This window comes from Aquarana catesbeiana, linkage group LG01, assembly GCF_042186555.1.
Source record: "Aquarana catesbeiana isolate 2022-GZ linkage group LG01, ASM4218655v1, whole genome shotgun sequence".
Lineage (NCBI taxonomy): Eukaryota > Metazoa > Chordata > Amphibia > Anura > Ranidae > Aquarana > Aquarana catesbeiana.
The window spans coordinates 970,566,141-970,586,127 of NC_133324.1; positions in this window are offsets into that span (position 1 = coordinate 970,566,141).

A 19,987-nucleotide genomic window follows, 5' to 3' on the forward strand; every position below is an offset into this window, starting at 1 on the left:
CACAAAGTGCCACGCATGTTCAAAAATAAATTAAGAAACGAAAGCTATTGGCTATAGTCCCAACATACGCGTTTTACGTCACTGCGTTCAGAACGATCGGATTTTCCGACAACTTTGTGTGACTGTGTGTATGCAAGACAAGTTTGAGCCAACATCCGTCGGAAAAAATCCTAGAATTTTGTTGTCGGAATGTCCGATCAATGTCCGACCGTGTGTACAGGGCATAAGACTAATTTACGTTATCGGTAAATGTAAAAGAGAAAGACTGAAGAAAAGATCTCCATCTGAAATGTCCGGCTTATCTTTTCCTCTCTTTGTGATTATTGAGTTCTCTGACTTATCTTCATCCTTTGTTGAGTTTTCTATTCTGGTCGGTCACTAGGGATGAGCTTCGAGTTCGAGTCGAACCCATGTTCGACTCGAACATCGCCTGTTCCATTGTTCGTCGAATTGCGAACATTATGGGCCGTCCGCGCCAAATTCGAGTGGCGCGTCACGGCCCATAATTCACTGCGGCATCGCAGTGCATTGCTGGCTGATGATTGGCCAAGCATGTACTATGGCCCGCATGCTTGGCCAATCACAGCGCTGTCTGTACAGAGAGCCGTAAATGATCTGATCCTATTAATACCACAGGCAGGCAGCTGCAGTATTTACAGTTAGTGTACTGTGTCCTCTGCACAGTGTGCACCTAAAGATACCTGAAGACAATTGCTGGTGTTCTTCTGATCCTATTAGTACCACAGGCAGGCAGATGCAGTATTTACAGTTAGTGTACTGCGCCCTCTGCACAGTGTGCATCTAAAGCTACCTGAAGACAATTGCTGGTGTTCTGATCCTATTAATACCACAGGCAGGCAGCTGCAGTATTTACAGTTAGTGTATTGTGTCCTCTGCACAGTGTGCACCTAAAGCTACCTGAAGACAATTGCTGGTGTTCTGATCCTATTAATTCCACAGGCAGACAGCTGCAGTATTTACAGTTAGTGTACTGTGTCCTCTGCACAGTGTGCACCTAAAGCTACCTGAAGAAAATTGCTGGTGTTCTTCTGATCCTATTAGTACCACAGGCAGGCAGCTGCAGTATTTACAGTTAGTGTACTCTGTCCTCTGCACAGTGTGCACCTAAAGCTACCTGAAGACAATTGCTGGTTTTCCAATCCTATTAATACCACAGGCAGGCAGTTGATTCTGCTACCTGCAGTATAATCAGTATATATATATACATCCCAGCTTTGTGCAGCTACATCTCACTGCAGGCCATTAGTATGTCTGGAAGGCCAACAAGGAGAGGCAGACAGTCACAAGCCAATAAAAGAGGGCAAGCAGGCTCTGTGTCTAGAGGCAACAGTGCTGGTCGTGGAGACGGTGCATCCTCATCAGCACGTGGCCGTGGGACACGCTTGTCCTTTTTTTTGGCAGCTGGCCATGTTGGGCCGCAACATGCCGAAGACTTGGTAGAGTGGATGACCAAGCCATCCTCATCCTCCTCATCCTCTCTCGACCAGGCTCACGGTACTTTGTCTGGCAAAGCAGCTGCCAATGCGGCCTCTTCCCTCGGCCCATGGCATCAGTCACTCCTTCCCTAGCCCCACCAAGTCCTCCTGAGGAGTCCCCTGAACTGTTTGACCACAGTGTTGGGTACATGCTCCAGGAGGATGCCCAGCATTTTGAAGGCTCCGATGATGGTACCCAGCTAGAGGAAGGCAGTAACGTGAGCCCAGAGAGGGGGTTCCCAAGAAGGACAGCAATCTGGCAGTCATGTTCCCCCAGCTGCCAGCTTTGCTCCAGTGATGAGGAGGGAGGAGATGATGAGGAAGTCACTGACTCCACGTGGGTGCCTGATAGGAGAGAGGAGGAGGAGGCACATCTCCAACGAGGCAGGATGCCCTCCAGGGGCCAGCTTAAGGGCAGCACATCGACTGCACCACACCGCAGAGCTCCGCATGTGCAGGGCGCTGCTGTCTCTGCGCATTATTCCAAAAGTTCTTTGGTGTGGGCCTTTTTTGAGACCAGTGCATCAGATCGCACCGCTGCTATTTGCAACATATGTCTCAAGCATATCTCGCGAGGCCAAAACATCACCCACTTGGGCACCACATGCTTGACCAGACATATGTCGACCTGCCATGCAGTTCCTTGCCAAGCGTACCTAAATGACCCACACCAAAGAACAAAGCGGACCTCTCCTTGCTCCTCATCAGCTGGGATCTCCAACCCCACTATACCTTCAGTCCTCTCTGAAACCTGCACTGAGAGGAATGAAGGTGTAGAATTAAGTGTGTTACAACCAAGTACTTGCGGGCAATCTGCTATCGGTACACCGACGTCAGATTGTACCAGGCAAATTTCCCTGCCCCAGCTGCTGCACTGCCGAAAGTAGTTCGCTCCCAGCCATCCACATGCCCAGCGATTAAATGCTAGCTTGGCTAAATTGCTAGCACTTCAACTGCTGCCTTTTCAGTTGGTAGACTCTGCCCCCTTCCGTGAGTTTGTGGAATGTGCGGTTCCTCAGTGGCAGGTTCCCAAATGCCACTTTTTCTTCCGGCTCTCTACCGGCATGTGGAAGGCAATGTCTTGGCCTCGCTGGACAGGGTGGTCAGTGGTAAGGTGCATATTACCGTTGTCTCATGGTCCAGCAGGCATGGACAGGGACGTTACCTATCTTTCACCGTGCACTGAAGAAACACATAGACTTGTACGTGGCTGGAAGGAGGTGGCTGCGGATCATGTCATTCTCAGTGACCCAGAAGACTCTGGACCGAATGCCTCAGCAACCTACGCTGCATGGCCTCCCTGATCCTGCAAAGCCTGCGGAAGGATGCTCGTATTCGTGGTATCAAGGGGAGGGATGATTACTGGCTGGCAACCCTCCTTGATCCACATTACAAGGGTAAGGTTGCGGACCTTATCTTGCCGTCGCAGAGGGAGCAGAGGATGAATCATCTTCGGGAGGCCTTGCAGAAAGGTTTGTGCAACGTGTTTCCAGAGCCTGGGAAGTTAAAATTTCCTGGTCCTCCTGGACAACGTGTTGCTGAGGCTTCGGTCAGTCACAGAAGGAGCGGTGGAGAAGGTGGCTGTCTGACCGATGCGTTCAGACAATTTTTTAGTCCGCAACTCCAAGGTATGATCAGTTCCAGCAACCATCGCCAGCGTCTGTGTCACGTACCTTACAGCGGAGCCCAAAATGATGAGGGTGGCTTCTTGCGCGGTTCCGGTCCAAGCACGTCTGGTGGTGGGTACAGGGAGTGCGAGGGCAAAGAAAGGGTGCAGGTGCCTGCAGGCAGGAGGCTGAAACTTGGAGATACAGGAACCTCTGCTGAGGAGATGTGGAAACTGATCACCAAACTTGTTCAGCGGTTTTCAGGAACGAGGTCAATCAGGCAGAGTAACAACAGGAACACAGGAACAAGCTGAAGACAATCCAGCACTGATGCTAGGCAGACTCTCTGTTTATATAGGGTGCTGTGTGCCAGGATTCGTGCCAGCGTACGTGCGTGCGCGCAGGCGCATTAGCACCTTAGCACATCAGCGTATGCACGTTAGCACATTAGCACCTTAGCACATTGTGCATGCCCACCCTGGATCTCATTTGTCTCTGGCTACGGTTCTGTGCATGCACATTGGCATTGGAACGAGGATTGGCAGCTGCTGCACGGAGACGGGTGCTTGCTGTGTGAGTTCTCTGACAGTCTGATTCACATGGTGCAGGAATACCTAGGGGCAAGATCAGACTTGGACACCTTTCCCACCGAAAATCCTCTGGGCTACTGGGTCTTGAGGATGGATTACTGGCCAGAGCTTGCACAGTATCCAATTGAGCTACTGGCCTGTCCTGCATCCAGCTTTCTTTCGGGACGCACATTCTGTGCTGCTGGAGGCTTTGTAACTGATCACAGGGTGCGCCTGTCCACCGAATCGGTCGATCGGCTGACCTTCATAAAAATGAATCAGTCTTGGATCACTAGCTACCAAGCACCTGATGCTGATGTAACCGAATATTTTTTTTTTAAATGTGAGATCCCTTCAAGACTGCCTATGCTGATGCTGAGTGACTATCCTGTTATGCTGATGACAATCTTCTTCTTCCTCAATTTTCATGCTGATAGCTTGTAAGAACATTTTTGGTTCTGGGCACCGCCACCAGTGGCTAAGGCCCAATTTTTCTGCCCCTGTTTAACAGGGGCGTGTAATTACAATTTTTTATGCAATACTTTGCAGCAGGGCTCATTCCTGCGCTCCAACTAGAGTATCTGTGAGGGGTTGCAGTGTTGTGGCACCAGTGCCTAAGGCCCGATTTTTCTGCCCCTGTTCAACAGGGACATGTAATTACAATTCTTGATCTAACATTTCACAGCAGGGCCCATTCCTGCACCCACCAAGAGTAACTGTGAGGACTTACAGTGTTGTGGCACCAGCACCACCACCACCACCATCAAAGGCCCAATTTTTCTAGCCCTGTTCAACAGGTGCATGTAATTACAATTCTTGATCTAATATCTCACAGCAGGGCCTATTCCTGCGCCCACCAAGAGTAACTGTGAGGACTTAGTGTTGTGGCACCAGCACCACCACCACCACCAAAGGCCCAATTTTTCTGTCCCTATTCAACAGGGGCATGTAATTACAATTCTTGATCTAATATTTCACAGCAGGGCCCTGTGAGGGCTTACAGTGTTGTGGGAACACCAACACCTAAGGCCCAAATTTCTGCAGAGTATACAGGGCAGGCCCCTACTTTCAAACATCCAACTTACAAACGACTCCTACTTGCAAACGGAAGGAGACAACAGGAAGTGGGATGAAATCTACCCCTAGGAGGGGAAATTCTAAGAGTTAATATGGGAATAACGTGTCTCCTTTCCACTGATGCTTTATCACCAATCCTTGTTTCACTAAAACCCCCAAATTTTCAAAAAACATTTGTCATTGGGACAGAAAGTGAGGTGAAATCTTCTGAAGAGGAGCACAGACAGCAAAACAAATGTCACAGGGGTGATAACCCTTCCCTATGTTTTCCAAAAAGCTTAAAAATAGATTTTTTGCCTGGAGCTACACTTTAAAAATGTACCAGTTTAAAATTACAAACAGATTCTACTTAACAACAAACCTACAGTCCCTGTCTTATTTGCCCTGCCTGTATACTGCTGTTCAGAGTATATAGGGCCTGGGGGCCCCACGCCTTTCCTTTTTTCAATTTGGGTGCGGGGTTCCCTTTAATATCCATACAAGACCCAAAGGGCCTGGTAATGGACTGGGGGGTGGGGGGTACCCCTACTGTTTGTCTCACTGATTTTCATCCATATTGCCGGGACCCAACATTACATTAAAGCCGAAAGCAGTTTTAAATGACTTTTATTCCTTTACAAATGTCATTTTGTGCAGGGATTGTTCTAAGCACAGGAAACACACACCACTTTACAAGCATACTATAGACACCCCCCAGGTACGATATTTAAAGGAATATTTCACTTTTTTTTCACTTTAAGCATCATTAAAATTACTGCTCCCGAAAAAACGGCCATTTTTAAAACTTTTTTTTGCATTGATACATGTCCCCTGGGGCAGGACCCGGTCCCCATACCCTTTTTAGGACAAAAACTTGCATATTAGCCTTTAAAATGAGCTCTTTTGATTTCGAACATTCGAGTCCCATAGACTTTAACGGGGTTCTAAAGTTCGTGCGAACTTTCGGTCCATTCGCAGGTTCTGGTGCGAACCGAACCAGGGGGGGTGTTCGGCTCATCCCTATCAGTCGCCCACCTCATTCTCCTTCCTTTTTTCTTTGTAAATTTCTACGTAGTTCTAATTAGCATTTCCAGACTACAAGCAACCGCTTCAACCATACAAGTCAGCAATGGAAGTTTACATAATTTACATAATATCAGGTTCTCTTTAACTTATAAAGTTGAAGACTTGCCTATCACACCCACAACAAGGACCCAGATATAGAAGGTCATCATAATTCTCCTCCAGGAGGTCTGCTCACAATGAAGGGATGGAGGAACCTGGCTCAATCTACTCCAACACTACGTGCCTGAGAGAGGTCTGGTGAAAAATAGGAAGTGGTACAGGAAAGAACATTGCCTAATAGTTTAAGATGAGGTGCTAAGATGCTATCAGACATTTCTACTGAACAGCTTTAACTTCCTCCATCATAACACCCAACAGAAGAGGGGAAGTTCCATAAACCCCATGGACATCAGTGTACTGCCAATACCAGGAGAGTGACCTGAAGGTCTATAGAATGTACAGATCTTCCTCTAGGAGATCTGGTAGGAGTCTAATGATAATTATAGGCACATGTTACATTAGGAATTCACAGCAGGGCTCTATTTGGAAAAAAAAAACAAATGAGATAGCTGTTCGCCCAGCAAATCTGCATGCACATTCATGTTGTATTTGTAAGAAATGTTTTCATTTCTGAACAATTGTTCTCTTATTATGGGCAGTAGTAATATACCACATTATGGCCACTAGATGGAGCTTGGGAGCATAGGAAATACATCTGTGTAACAAGCGATACAATGTAACAGTTCCAAGGGTTACTTTTATTTGCTAATTCCCGCTAGTGTTCTCTGAAATTGGTACATTTTATCTCTTCTTAAAAGTTATATGTATTTCCAATGCTTCTCAGCTCCATCTAATGGCCATAATGCAGACAGTAATCAAATACCACAATATGGCCACTAGATGGAGCTGAGTAGCATAGGAAGTGCATATATAACAAGAGATACAATGCAACGATCGCGGTGGTTACATTTATTTGCTCTTTCGCTGAAGCATTCTCTAGAATTGTTATGTAGCGGTGTAGTCGCCACTAGTAACAAACATCCACCATATCACCCTGCTGCCCGACCTTCATATATCACATCTGAGACAATGAACAATCATTTGCTTTGTTATAAAAAAAGAAACAATCAGCGCACACAAATATAAATAGCTATGCTAGGAGTTGCAAGCGGGACACCAAAAGGCAAATCACAAGACCTCAATAAATGATTGAATATGTAAAACGGTCCAGCGCAAAAATGAGTCCATACACTTAAAACAATATAGAATATTAGAATATAGATTAGAAGCCACCACGTGATATCAGAGGGTCTTCAGCTGATATTCAATAAATTTAGAGTGACAAATCCTCCACCGTCAATATTATGCACTCTTACCGGATCATATGGACCACTTGAATAAACAAAATGGTCAAACACGCTTATTTACCACACACAGGGTAAGGGTGATGAATCAGTCCGGCAGCGTAGACGGAAAGCCTCCAAGTGAATGGATAATGTATGCAAAAATAAAAGTGGACACAATCTAAGTGTACACTTATAAATCATTTATTAAATAAACAAAAGGTAAAAGGCTGGGTGCAAGTACAAAGTTCATAAAAAAAACCACAGCCAAGAAGTCTGGTAAAACGGCTAGTACAGCGGTATAATAACTGCAAGCAAAATACATAGATGAACAGCGGGTGACATCCGCAATGTAGCTCCCCCCCTGTACGCACATTACGTTCTGTACGGACTTCGTCAACGGTGGGTGGAGCTACAGCGTCACCCGAGGACCTGATATAGCGGCCGGTCGCCATGGGGAGCGCTGAGTAAACACAGGAAGCCGCAACCAAATCTGGAAGCAGAAACTGCCTCATGTACACAAAGCACTACCCTCTCCTATGGGGACACAGCATAACATATTACAAAACTAACGGCATCAGTAAAATAGTATAAAGATGAAACATTTTTAAACATCTCTGCACATGTCTAATTAAACATCCTAATATTAAAATGCATTAAAATAATGGCATAAAATAAGGACATAAACACGCGGTCAGCTATGATATAAAAACCATGTATATAAAAATTAAGTATAAAAATAAATATTAAAAAAAAAAAATAAATAAATATATATATATATATATATATATATATATATATATATATATATATATATATATATATATATATATATATATATATATATATATATATATAAAGAAAGGAAAATCAATACAACAATTTATTTATCTGAGATAAAGCAATTGAGATCAAAGTCAACATTTAAGCCCCCTGGCACCAAAACCTGGGTTTCGTGGATCCACAAGGATTCCCGTTGACTAAGTTGGTGAATGAAGTTTCTCCCTCTCCAATGCTTATTGACCCTCTCTAGACCCCAAAACTTGAGGCATCGGGGGTCTCTGTTATGAAAATTTCTAAAGTGTTTAGAGACATTATGTGACCTCAAACCCTTTTTAATGTTATTGACGTTCTCAGCAAGGTGCTCAGGGGCCTCGATGTTCTCCCTATATATTGCAACCCGCAATCGCACTTGAGCACGTAAACAACACCCATGGTATTGCAGGTAATAAGGCTCTTAACGGGATAAGTCCTACCAGTGGTAGGGGCAGTGAAATCTTTAAGTAAGGGAGGGAGAAATCACAGCTCTAAGGAGGTCAATCAGAAACCTCTCCTCCAGACTGGAAGCCTCAGGTGCCGGCAATGCTTGTAACGATGAACGTGAGAAAAGTCCTGGACAGCCGCACTCAAATAGAAATCGCCTTTATTCAGTAAAAACAATAAAAGTACATGTATGCCACAGCAGGAAGAGGGAAGCTAACGCGTTTCACACTGTAGTCAGTGCTTAATCTTATGATTATGATTAAAAGATTCCTACAGAACAACTCTGCCACCAGAGTTGCTCTATCCAAATTCCCAACTGTTTGGATTTCGCTGGCGATCACCTCTTTCTTATACCCTTTCTGTAGGAATCTTTCTGCTAATATGTTAGACTGTGCATAATAATCTGCTTCACTGGTGCAGTTACGCATTAGGCCTATGAACTGCCCCCTAGGAATATTACATAACTAGGACTGGTGATGACAACTGTCCAATGGGATATACCCATTTCTATCAGTTGGTTTGAAATGATTTTTGTTTTGAAACACCGGCCTTCTTTGAAGATTTCTAAATCTAAGAACGTCACGCAGTAAGCATCGGCGTTCCAAGCTAGCCTAATATTTTTTGTGTTACCATTTAGTCTAGACATAAATAGCTGCAGTCTCACCATATCACCCTCCCAGATAATGATCACCTCATCTATATAGCGCTGGTAGCACTTCATTTGTAAAGACCGGTTGTTAAAAATAGTCTCATCTTCCCACAATGCCATAAAAAGATTTGCTACACTCGGTGCAAATCGAGCACCCATAGCAACCCCAAGGATCTGTAAAAAAGAATTTATGATTGTGGCAAAAATAATTCTTGGCCAAAGAAAATTTTAAGGCATCCAAAAGAAAACTCTTATGTGGGGCAGGGGGTTGAGACCCATCAAGGAACCATCTGACAGATTTAACGGCATCCTGGTGGCCAATTATTGTGTATAATGAGCCAACATCTGCAGTGACTAGCATACTATCGACTCTAGCAGGTGTTAATTCAATGATCTGGATGGCGTGCTTACTATCTTTAAGATAAGCTGTAGTAGAGGATACCAGTGGTTTCAGAAAGTAGTCAATATATTGACCCAGTCGTGCGGTTACTGAGTCAATACCATTAACTATGGGTCTTTCTGGTGGGTTCTGAGCGTTTTTATGGACCTTAGTCAAAAAATATATGATGGGTCTCCTGCAAGCACTGGGGTCCAAATATAAAGATTCTTTCTTATTAAGTACTCCGTTACTTCTACCCTGTTTTATAAGAGCCTGCAGTTCGTTCCTATATTCAAACACTGGGTCATTCATAAGCACTTGATAAGTACATATTTCTGCCAATAATATGTCCATTTCCTCATTATAAAAGACTTTACTCATAATAACAAGACCCCCACCCTTGTCTGCAGGATGAACAACTACATTTTTGTTCTTTTCTAAAGTTGCAATGCCTGCTTTAAGGTAATGAGGGTCCCTAACTTTCTTAATTTTCATGGCTTCCAGATCACTAGAGACCATGTTTTTAAAAACTTCTATATGTCTGTGATCAGATAGATGATGGATGTTTTTCATTTCCTAGAACATAGGGAAGTGAAACCTAACAAGTTTTTTTCTGAAACACCATCCCCTATTAATCCAGATGATTTATCTGTATGTTTTAAAAAATTAGGTCATGTTTTTGAAAAGAAAATTAAAGCCTGGTGCAGGCATTGCAACTTTAGAAAAGGAGGAATTTCACCATTTCAAATACCATTTCACAAAAAAAGTGTCAAAAAGGTTAAAAAAAGCCGTTTACGTAACTGGGTGACCCCGCCCCCCTCTGACAACATGGGGAAAGCCACAGGGAAGTCCCCGTGCATCAGAGGAGGGCAGGTTCACCAGGTAGCCCCGCCCTCCGTTATATAAGAAGTGTCAGAAGAACCGAAGCGTCACACAGCGGAAGACTCCCACTGAGGCAGATCGTGCAGACGGAGCGGAGAAGAAGCCGGAGGAAAATGCGGGACGAGAAGAGCGGAGGAAGAAGAAGATGGAGAAGAAGAAGATGGAAGAAGAAGAAGAACAACGAAGGAAGACCAGAAGAAAGAAGATGAAAGAAGAAGAAATTAATAAAGGACTTGTAAAAAACTGACTCTTGTGTTTTTTAACCTTTTTGACACTTTTTTTGTGAAATGGTAGGGGTACATTTGTACCCCATTACCAATTCACACAGGGGGCGAGCGGGATCTGAGGGTCCCCTTGTTAAAGGGGGCTTCCAGATTCCGATAAGCCCCCCACCCGCAGACCGCCACAACCACCGGGCAAGGGTTGTGGGGATGAGGCCCTTCTCCCCATCAACATGGGGACAAGGTGTTTTGGGGGGCTACCCCAAAGCACCCTCCCAATGTTGAGGGCATGTGGCCTGGTACGGTTCAAGAGGGGGGGTGCGCTCTCTCGTCCCCCCTCTTTTCCTGCGGCCTGCCAGGTTGCGTGCTTGGATAAGGGTCTGGTATGGATTTTTGGGGGGACCCCATGCCATTTTTCTTTTATTTGGCGCAGGGTTCCCCTTAAAATCCATACCAGACCTGAAGGGTCTGGTATGGATTTTGAGGGGGACCCCCACGCCATTTAAAAAAAAATTTTGGCGCGGGGTTCCCCTTAATAACCATACCAAACCTGAAGGGCCTGGTATGGAATTTAGGGGGACCCCCAAGCATTTTTTTAAAAATTTTGGTTCGGGGTTCCCCTGTGGGGAAATTCCATGCCGTTTTTATCAATGAACTTTTATGTGTATTGCCGGGCCGACAATTCATTATAGCCGGCACTAGCGATAGTAGTTTTACATGACTTTTTTTCCTTTAGAAATGTCATTTTGCTGTCAGACTGTTCTAAACACCGGAAACATGCGCCCCTTTACAGGCATACTATACACACCCCCCAGGTACGAAATTTAAAGGAATATTACACTTTTATTGTTTCACTTTAAGCATTATTAAAATCACTGCTCCCGAAAAAACGTCAGCTTTTAAAACTTTTTTTGCATTGATACATGTCCCCTGGGGCAGGACCCAGGTCCCCAAACACTTTTTATGACAATACCATGCATATAAGCCTTTAAAATGAGCACTTTTGATTTCTCCCATAGACTTTTAAAGGGTGTTCCGCGGCTTTAGAATTTTCCGCAAACACCCCAAATTGTTCGCTGTTTGGTGAGCGGGCGAACAGCCAATGTTCGAGTCGAACTCATGTTCGAGCCAAACATAAAGCCCATCCCTAGCCGGAAGTACTTTTAAATGACTTTTTTAGAAATGTCATTTTGCTCTCGGATTGTTGTAAACAGGGGAAACATGCGCCACTTTACAGGCATACTATAGACACCCCCCAGGTACGAAATTTAAAGGAATATTTCACTGTTATTGTTTCACTTTAAGCATTATTAAAATCACTGCTCCTGAAAAAACATCAGTTTTTAAAACTTTTTTTGCATGGATACATGTCCCTTGGGGCAGGACCCAGGTCCCCAAACACTTTTTATGACAATAACTTGCATATAAGCCTTTAAAATTAGCACTTTTGATTATTCATGTTCGTGTTCCATAGACTTTAACGGTGTTTGCGTGTTCGAACACATTTTTTGCCTGTTCGCATGTTCTGCTGCGAACCGAACTGGGGGAGGGTGTTCGGCTCATCCCTAACCACAACACTGCAACCCCACACAGATACTCTTGTTGAGCGCAGGAACAAGTCCTGCTGTTAAATATTTGATCAAAAATTGTAATTACACACCCCTGTTAAACAGGGGCAGAAAAGTTGGGCCTTAGGCAGTGGTGGTGGTACCACAACACTGCAACCCCTCACAGATACTCTTGTTGAGTGCAGGAACGAGCCCTGCTGTTAAATATTTGATCAAAAATTGTAATTACGCGCCCCTGTTAAACAAGAGCAGAAAAATTGGGCCTTAGGTAGTGGTGGTGGTGCCCTGAACCGAAAATATTCCTAGAAGCTATCATTATGAAAATTGAGGCGAAATAGGATAGTCACTCAGCATAACAGGATAGTCACTCAGCATATGCAGTCTTCAAGGGATCCCACATCCATAGAAAAATCAATCGGTTACATCAGCTTCAGGTGCTTTGTAGCTGGTGATCCAAGGCTGATTCATTTTTATGAATGTGAGCCGATCAACAGAGTCTGAGGACAGGCGCACTCTGTGATCTGTTACAAAGCCTCCAGTAGCACTGAATGTGTGTTCAGAAAGAACGCTGTATGCAGGACAGGCCAGTAGCTCAATTGCATATTGAGCAAGCTCTGGCCAGTGGTCCATCCTCAAGACCCAGCAACCCAGTGGATGTTCTGTTGGTAAAGTCTCCAAGTCTGATCTTGATCTTGCCCTAGATATTCTTGCACCATGTAGTTCAGACGATGGCAATGGTTGCTGGAACCGATCAAACCTGGGCGCTGAGGAGTGAAGAATTGCCTGAAAGCATCGGTCAGCCGGCCACCTTCTTCACCGCTCTTTCTGTGACTGAGCGAAGCCTCAGCAACACGTTGTCCAGCACCAGAAAAATTGTAACCTCCCAGGCTCTGGAAATGCATTGCACAAACCTTTATGCAAGGCAATGTTTCTTCCTCTGCTCCCTCTGCAAAGGCTGGATAAGTTTTGCAACCTTACCCTTGTAACAGGGATCAAGAAGAGTTGCCAGCCAGTAATGATCCCTCTCCTTGATACCACGAATCCTAGGGTCCTTTCGCAGGCTTTGTAGGATCAGGACGGCCATGCAGTGTAGGTTTGCAGAGGCATTCGATCCTGAGTCCTCTGGGTCACTAAGGATCACATGACCCTCAACTACCTCCTCCTAGCCATGTACAACTCCATGGGTTTCTGGGGACTGCAAACAATCCCTTGAAGACTGCTGCTGATGCTGAGTGTTATCCTCCACCTCTATGCTGACACAATCCTCCTCTTCTTCTTCCTATGTGATTGACGGGCCTGCAGGAATATTAGTATCTGGATAAAGGGGGCCTTGAGAGATAAGGAAGTCCTCCTCTTCCTCCCGCTGTTCTGTCTCAAATGCCCTGTCCGTTATTCCACAAAGACAAGAGGGACAGTATCACTGATGCATGCACTGTTACTGCTCACCATCCTTGTGGCCTCCTCAAATGGTGACAGGACAGTGCATGCATCCTTGATCAGTAGCCACTGGCGTGGCGAAATAAAGCCAAGCTCCCCTGACCCTGTCCTGGTGGCATACTCACACAGGTACTCATTGATGGCCCTCTGCTGCATGTGCAGCTGCTGCAGCATTGCCAACGTTAAGTTCCACCTGGTGGGCATGTCACAAATGAGGCGGTTCTTGGGCAGGTTGCATTCTCTTTGAATGTCAGCCAGCCGAGCACTGGCATTATATGACCGGCGGAAATGACCACAGACTTTCCTGGCCTGCCTCAGGAGATTTTGTAAGCCTGGGTACCTGCTCAAGAACCACTGCACCACCAAATTAAGGACGTGAGCCAAACAGGGAACATGGGTCAAGTGTCCCTGTCGGAGGGCGGAGAGGAGGTTGGTGCCATTGTTGCATACAACCATTCCTGGCTGAAGCTGGCATGGCGTCAACCACCTCTGAGCCTGCCCCTGCAGAGCTGACAGAATCTCTTCCCCAGTGTGGCTCCTGTCCCCTAAGCAGACCAACTCAAGCACCGCATGGCATCTTTTTGCCTGAGTGCTTGCGTAGCCCCTTGAACGCCTACAGAGCACCGTTGGTTCAGAGGAGAAATCTGCAGAGGAAGAGGCCATAGAGGAAGAAGAAGAGGAGGGGGCGGATGAGAGAGCTGTGGCAGACTCACTACTAGCATTTTGGAGGCGTGGTGGCAGAACAAGCTCCAACAATACTGAACCCTGTCCTGCATCCTTCCCAGCTGCCAGCAGAGTTACCCAGTGCACCCTGAAAGAAAGGTAACGTCCCTGTCCATGCCTGCTGGACCATGAGTCAGCAGTAATATGCACCTTACTGCTGACCGCCCTGTCCAACGAGGCCAAGACATTGCCTTCCACATGCCGGTAGAGAGCCGGAATGGCCTTCCGTGAAAAGAAATGGTGTTTGGGAACCTGCCACTGAGGTACCGCACATTCTACAAATTCACGAAAGGGGGCAGAGTCTCCCAGCTTAAAAGGCGGCAGTTGCAGTTTTAGAAATTTGACCAAGCTAGCATTCAGGTGCTGAGCATGTGGATGGCTGGGACCTAACTTCCTGCCTCAAATCATACCAATTCCTGCACCTTCACCCCAATTCCTATAACTTCATCCCTCAGATCACCCCAATTCCTGCATCTTCGTTCCTCAGATCACCCCAATTCCTGCACCTTCATTGATTACCCCAATTCCTGCACCTTCACATCTCAGATCACCCCAATTCCTAAAACTTCACACCTCAGATCACTCCAATTTCTTCACCTTGACACCTCAGATCACTCCAATTTCTACACCTTGACACCTCAGATCACCCCAATTCCTCCATCTTCACCCCTCAGATCATCTCAGTTCCTGCACCTAAACATCTCAGATCATCCCAATTCCTGTATCTTCACACCACAGAAGACCCCACCATTTGCACTTTCACTCCTCAGATCACCTTGTTTCCTGTACCTTCACACCTCAGATCGCCCCAATTCCTGCACCTTCACCACTCAGATCACCCCAATTCCTGCACCTTTACCCCTCAGAATACCCCAATTCCTGCACCTTCACCCCGCGGATCACCCCAATTCCTGCACCTTCACCTCTTAGAGCACCCCAATTCCTGCACCTTCACATCTCAGAACACACCGATTCCTGCACCATCACATCTCAGAACACACTGATTCCTGCATCTTCGCACATCTGATCGCTTCAATTCCTGCACCATCATCCCTCAGAGCACCTCAATTTATGAACCCTTACAGCTCAGATCACCCCAATGTTTACACCTATACATCTCAGATCACCTTAATCCCTGCATCTTTACCCCTCAGAACACACCAATTCCTGCATCTTCATACACCTGAACACCGTAATTCCTGTACCATCACCCTCAGTGTTATATTCTTAATATCTAAATTTTAATTGGCTCTATGAAAAGAATATGCATTCTCTACAATTGTATGAATGGCAGACATTGAGTTAATAACATCCAGATGGTGACTCATTAAAGGAGACTGCAAGTCTAGAAACCTGTCAGGATTTTGATGGATATTGTAAATAATATATGTATAGTTTCAAAATATTCCTATGTAATCGTATATGCTGTTTGAAAGATGTTTTTGTTTTAAGTGGTCTGATGTGTAGTCTGAACGTCTCTCTCCCACATATCCTGTTTCATGTTTAGAAGGTTTGTTTAAGTTAAAGCAGATGTTGAGAGCTCAGATATATAATCTAGCCCCCACCATTGTAAAAGGAGGAGAAAGGGGAGTGTATGGGAGGGGTTTGTGTTTGGGCGCGAATTTTGGAAAGGCTGATTCCATATAGACAGAAGGAAAAAGCTGTTGCAGTCTCTTCCATCTTTGGCTGCCTGCAGATCAACACCATTGCACACAGAACACATGAAGTTTTTTTCAGCCATTTTAAGAAATCAAGACAAAGGAAAATGCACATGGTCTAATGACTTTAAGAACTCTTTTCAGATCTTTGAAACAAATGAACTATACTTAAATATTTTTGATCATATATATATGACCACAACATACAGGGATATACAATGTAATACTGACACATAATCACACACATAGGTTGGACTTGATGGACTTGTGTCTTTTTTCAACCTCACCTACTATGTAACTATATATGAAACAGCACTAATTCTGAATATGAATGTACTATTTTTGCAAGTATTTTCCAAGTTTATGTGTGTACAATAAAACACACAGTTTGATTTAAGCTGACTCAGACATAATTAAGAAAATTCGTCTCATGATCAATCATCATGATTGAAAGCTTTTTATACAATATTAAGCTATTTATTACATTGGCTCAGCCAGCCAGTTTCAATCGTCAGAAGTCTTTGCCACTTTCTTCCGTTGATCAGAGGGGAAAAGTGATGAACAGAAATGAACTTCGCTTGAAAGAACCTAGAATCGATTAATTGATTTGTGAAGACCAGAGAATTTTGGATATACAGAAGTCTTGACAGACGGTTTAATTCGAGTACAGCGGAAAACGTAAAAGTTTTATATTCGGTGAGTACCAAAATATGGAAATTATAAATGTAATAGCCGAAGAAAGTAATTTAGAATTTGAAGGTTTAGCCAGTCATATTTCAGATGCTAAGTTATGGAAACCTATGTTTCAGCAATGCCTACAGGCAAATAATGAAATTGATAAAACTAGATTTTCATTAGCTAAAACAAAGAAAAAATTACGTAATGTAATGAAGCTAGTTACGGTTTTCAATACAATGGTTTTTGATGAGTCAGATAAACAAATGATTTGTGTAGTGAATCAGTCAGCAAGTCAAAATGTAACGGAAATTATGCAAACACAAGAGAATGTACCTTTTGAACCTAGTTGTTCAAATTGTGAAACTTTTTGTACGTATATTGAGCATTTAGAGGATGAAATAGAAATGCAGAATGATACAATTTCAAAAAACAAATATATCTCGGTACTTACAAAGATAGATAGATATACTTTATTGTCATTGTATACATACACACACATATACAACAAAATTTTTTCGGATACTCTTTACAGCAGCAATAAAACATTTCTCAAGAAACCCACACATACATACTCCTAGCACATGCCCACATATCTATTTACATATATCAAGATATAAAATGTTATTTAAAAATAAATAAATAAAAGAATGTTAAAATTCTACATAAAATTCCTAAAACACTGTACCTGATGGGATTATGGACAATACGGCCCTAGGGAAAAAACTGAAAAGAAAAAACAGTCAGCTGCGGCAAAATCGTCATTTATACCAGATAATCCTGTTGAGTTAGAGGAACCATCAGAAGGTGACGTTCGAAAGCAAAAGCTATTAGACAGAGCGTCTAAACTTAAATTGCAAATACACAATCAGTTGATGAAAATTTTGAAAGATATCCTGCATTATGATTTGAGAGCAAATGTGTTTCGCAATGGGGATGTCTTTGGAAGTTTTTGTGATCGTTTCAATTTGACTGATGAGCAAAGGAATACAATTTTCTGTTTATGGGTTCCTAATCATATAGCAAGACGTTTAGTTAAAACACCTTACATTGATGATTATGGAACTGAAGTTCATACTGATGCATCTGAAAGATTGCGTCAGTTACTGATGTGTATCACAGGGGAGGAAACTCAGACAGCTGAGATATTGGATTCTTTAAAAGTAACTATACATGACGATCCATATCATTTTCGTGAAACATTTGCAAAGGCATTCAAAATGGTGTATGCAGTGGGAGATGAGAATTCTGCATTAATAAGGGCATTTGTTCGGAAATTTACATATCTAGATCCTGCATCGATGGCGTTAGCCACTCAAAAAGAAACTCTGGACGATGCAACTTCAGTTGTAGATCTTGTAAGAAGACAACTGAAGCGGAGTAATTTGAAAACGAAAATTGCTGTCATTCAGAATAGAAATTCTGACATAGACATTCAGAATAATGTTAAAGCAGGCGGTGCTGCCACCTTCAGGAACGACAGGGTAAGACAGGTTGATAAGAAAAGACCATGGACTTGTTTCTTTTGTCGGAAGCCTGGTCATTATAAATCACAATGTAGGAAGTATTTAAAATATATTGAGTCAAAAAACATTGGGAAAGAAAATGGATTAGTATTCACCAAACCTTCTGCCCCACCTTCAACAGAAGAAGTTCAAACTTTTTCTCCCTATGCCCCTTTGAGGAAAGAGCTAAAAGAGATTGGTACAAATATGAATGCATATTCAACCAGCGATAGCAGTGGGAGACAGCCACTGTTATCTTCTCCATGACAGATAGAGGAAAAAGAAATTGAATACCACCCTTTAGTCCCTGTAGCGCCTATATTTGTAGACAAGAGTGGTCGACCTTATTTAAAGGTTAAAATTAATGGACAAAAAGTGAGAACTCTTTTAGACACTGGTGCTCAGATTAGTGTCACTGGTTTGAAATTACCTGTTTTATTTGATGCAGCAATTTGTACAATTGTTGGGTTTAATGGAACAGGTGATTCTCAAGTTAAAATGTGTAAAAATGTTTCTTTTGAAATCCCAGGTCATTTGAAAACAGAAATAGACATGTGGTTTTGTAAAGGATCTGAAAATATCATTGGAACTGATATTTTGTATCAAAGAGGGTGGATTATTGATTTAGGCAATGGAGTACTTTGGAAAGGTTCAGCTAATCGTAAGCCTGTGGTAATTGACCCAGCTGATTATTCAGAAGTGGGAAGCATATGTTTAACAGAAACAGTTGACACTGACTACAAATGGCCTGATACAGGAGAGAATTTGAAGTTAAAACAAGTGGCACAGTCACACAAAAAGCTTTGGAGTCAAAAAAAGAACGATGTTGGCTTATTTAAAGGTATTGAAGTTAATGTTGAAGGCACCAGATTCTGATGAACGTGTCTCATTGATCATTCAAGAGTTTTTGGAACAGGGTATCATCAGGAAAGCAAATTCTGTAACAAATAATCCTTTATGGGCTGTGGCTAAACGAGATGACCCCAGTGCATACAGACTTTTGATTGACCTAAGAATGCTAAACAAATACATACCATGTTGTTCGCCTATTGTAGCGGAAACACCAGATATCATGTCGCAATTAAATGCTAATGCAAAAGTGTTTTCTGTATTAGACATTGCAAATGGATTTTTTAGCATTTCTTTGGCCAAGAGCTGTCAATACAAATTTTCATTTGTGTATAAAAATGTTTCATATGTTTTTACAAGACTTCCGCAAGGATTTCATAGTTCTCCGTCTATAGTTCATCAGGCGTTGGCAAATGTTTTATCAAGGTTCCCTAGACCTGATTGTTTAATTCAGTATGTAGATGACATACTTCTTTCAAGTGAAAATGAGGAGGAGCATTTGACTCTTCTGGCAGAATTGTTCACACTTCTGCAAGAAGAAGGTCTCAAGCTGAATACACGCAAAGTTCAGCTTATGAAAAGTGAGGTAAAATTTCTAGGAATTTCGATTGGCCCAGGGAAGAAGCAGCATTTACAGGAACGCATAGAGGCTATTGCATCTTTAATAAATAAAAAGGAATCATGCTAAATAAGTGAAAAATGTTACATACATTAAGCAGTGACAAAATTTAAAAATCAATTGATACATAAAATACATGTAAAAATAAATCCCCGTGACAACTAAGTGTAGTCCAAAAAATATTAAATAAACTGAAATGAAAAAAGTGGCTCTGAACCACCTATAAAAAATATGAAAAGTCCAAGTGATTAACAATTGTTCATCTGTGAAAACAGGAAAGGATCCACCACCAGAAATAGAAGGGGTCACTCCTTACCGGATGGCCACGATCCCCCACTACAGAGGATCATAGCTCGCAGGTACACCTTAACACTGGCAATAGGAACCCATATCAGCATCCACTAGGGGTCATCACACAATCAA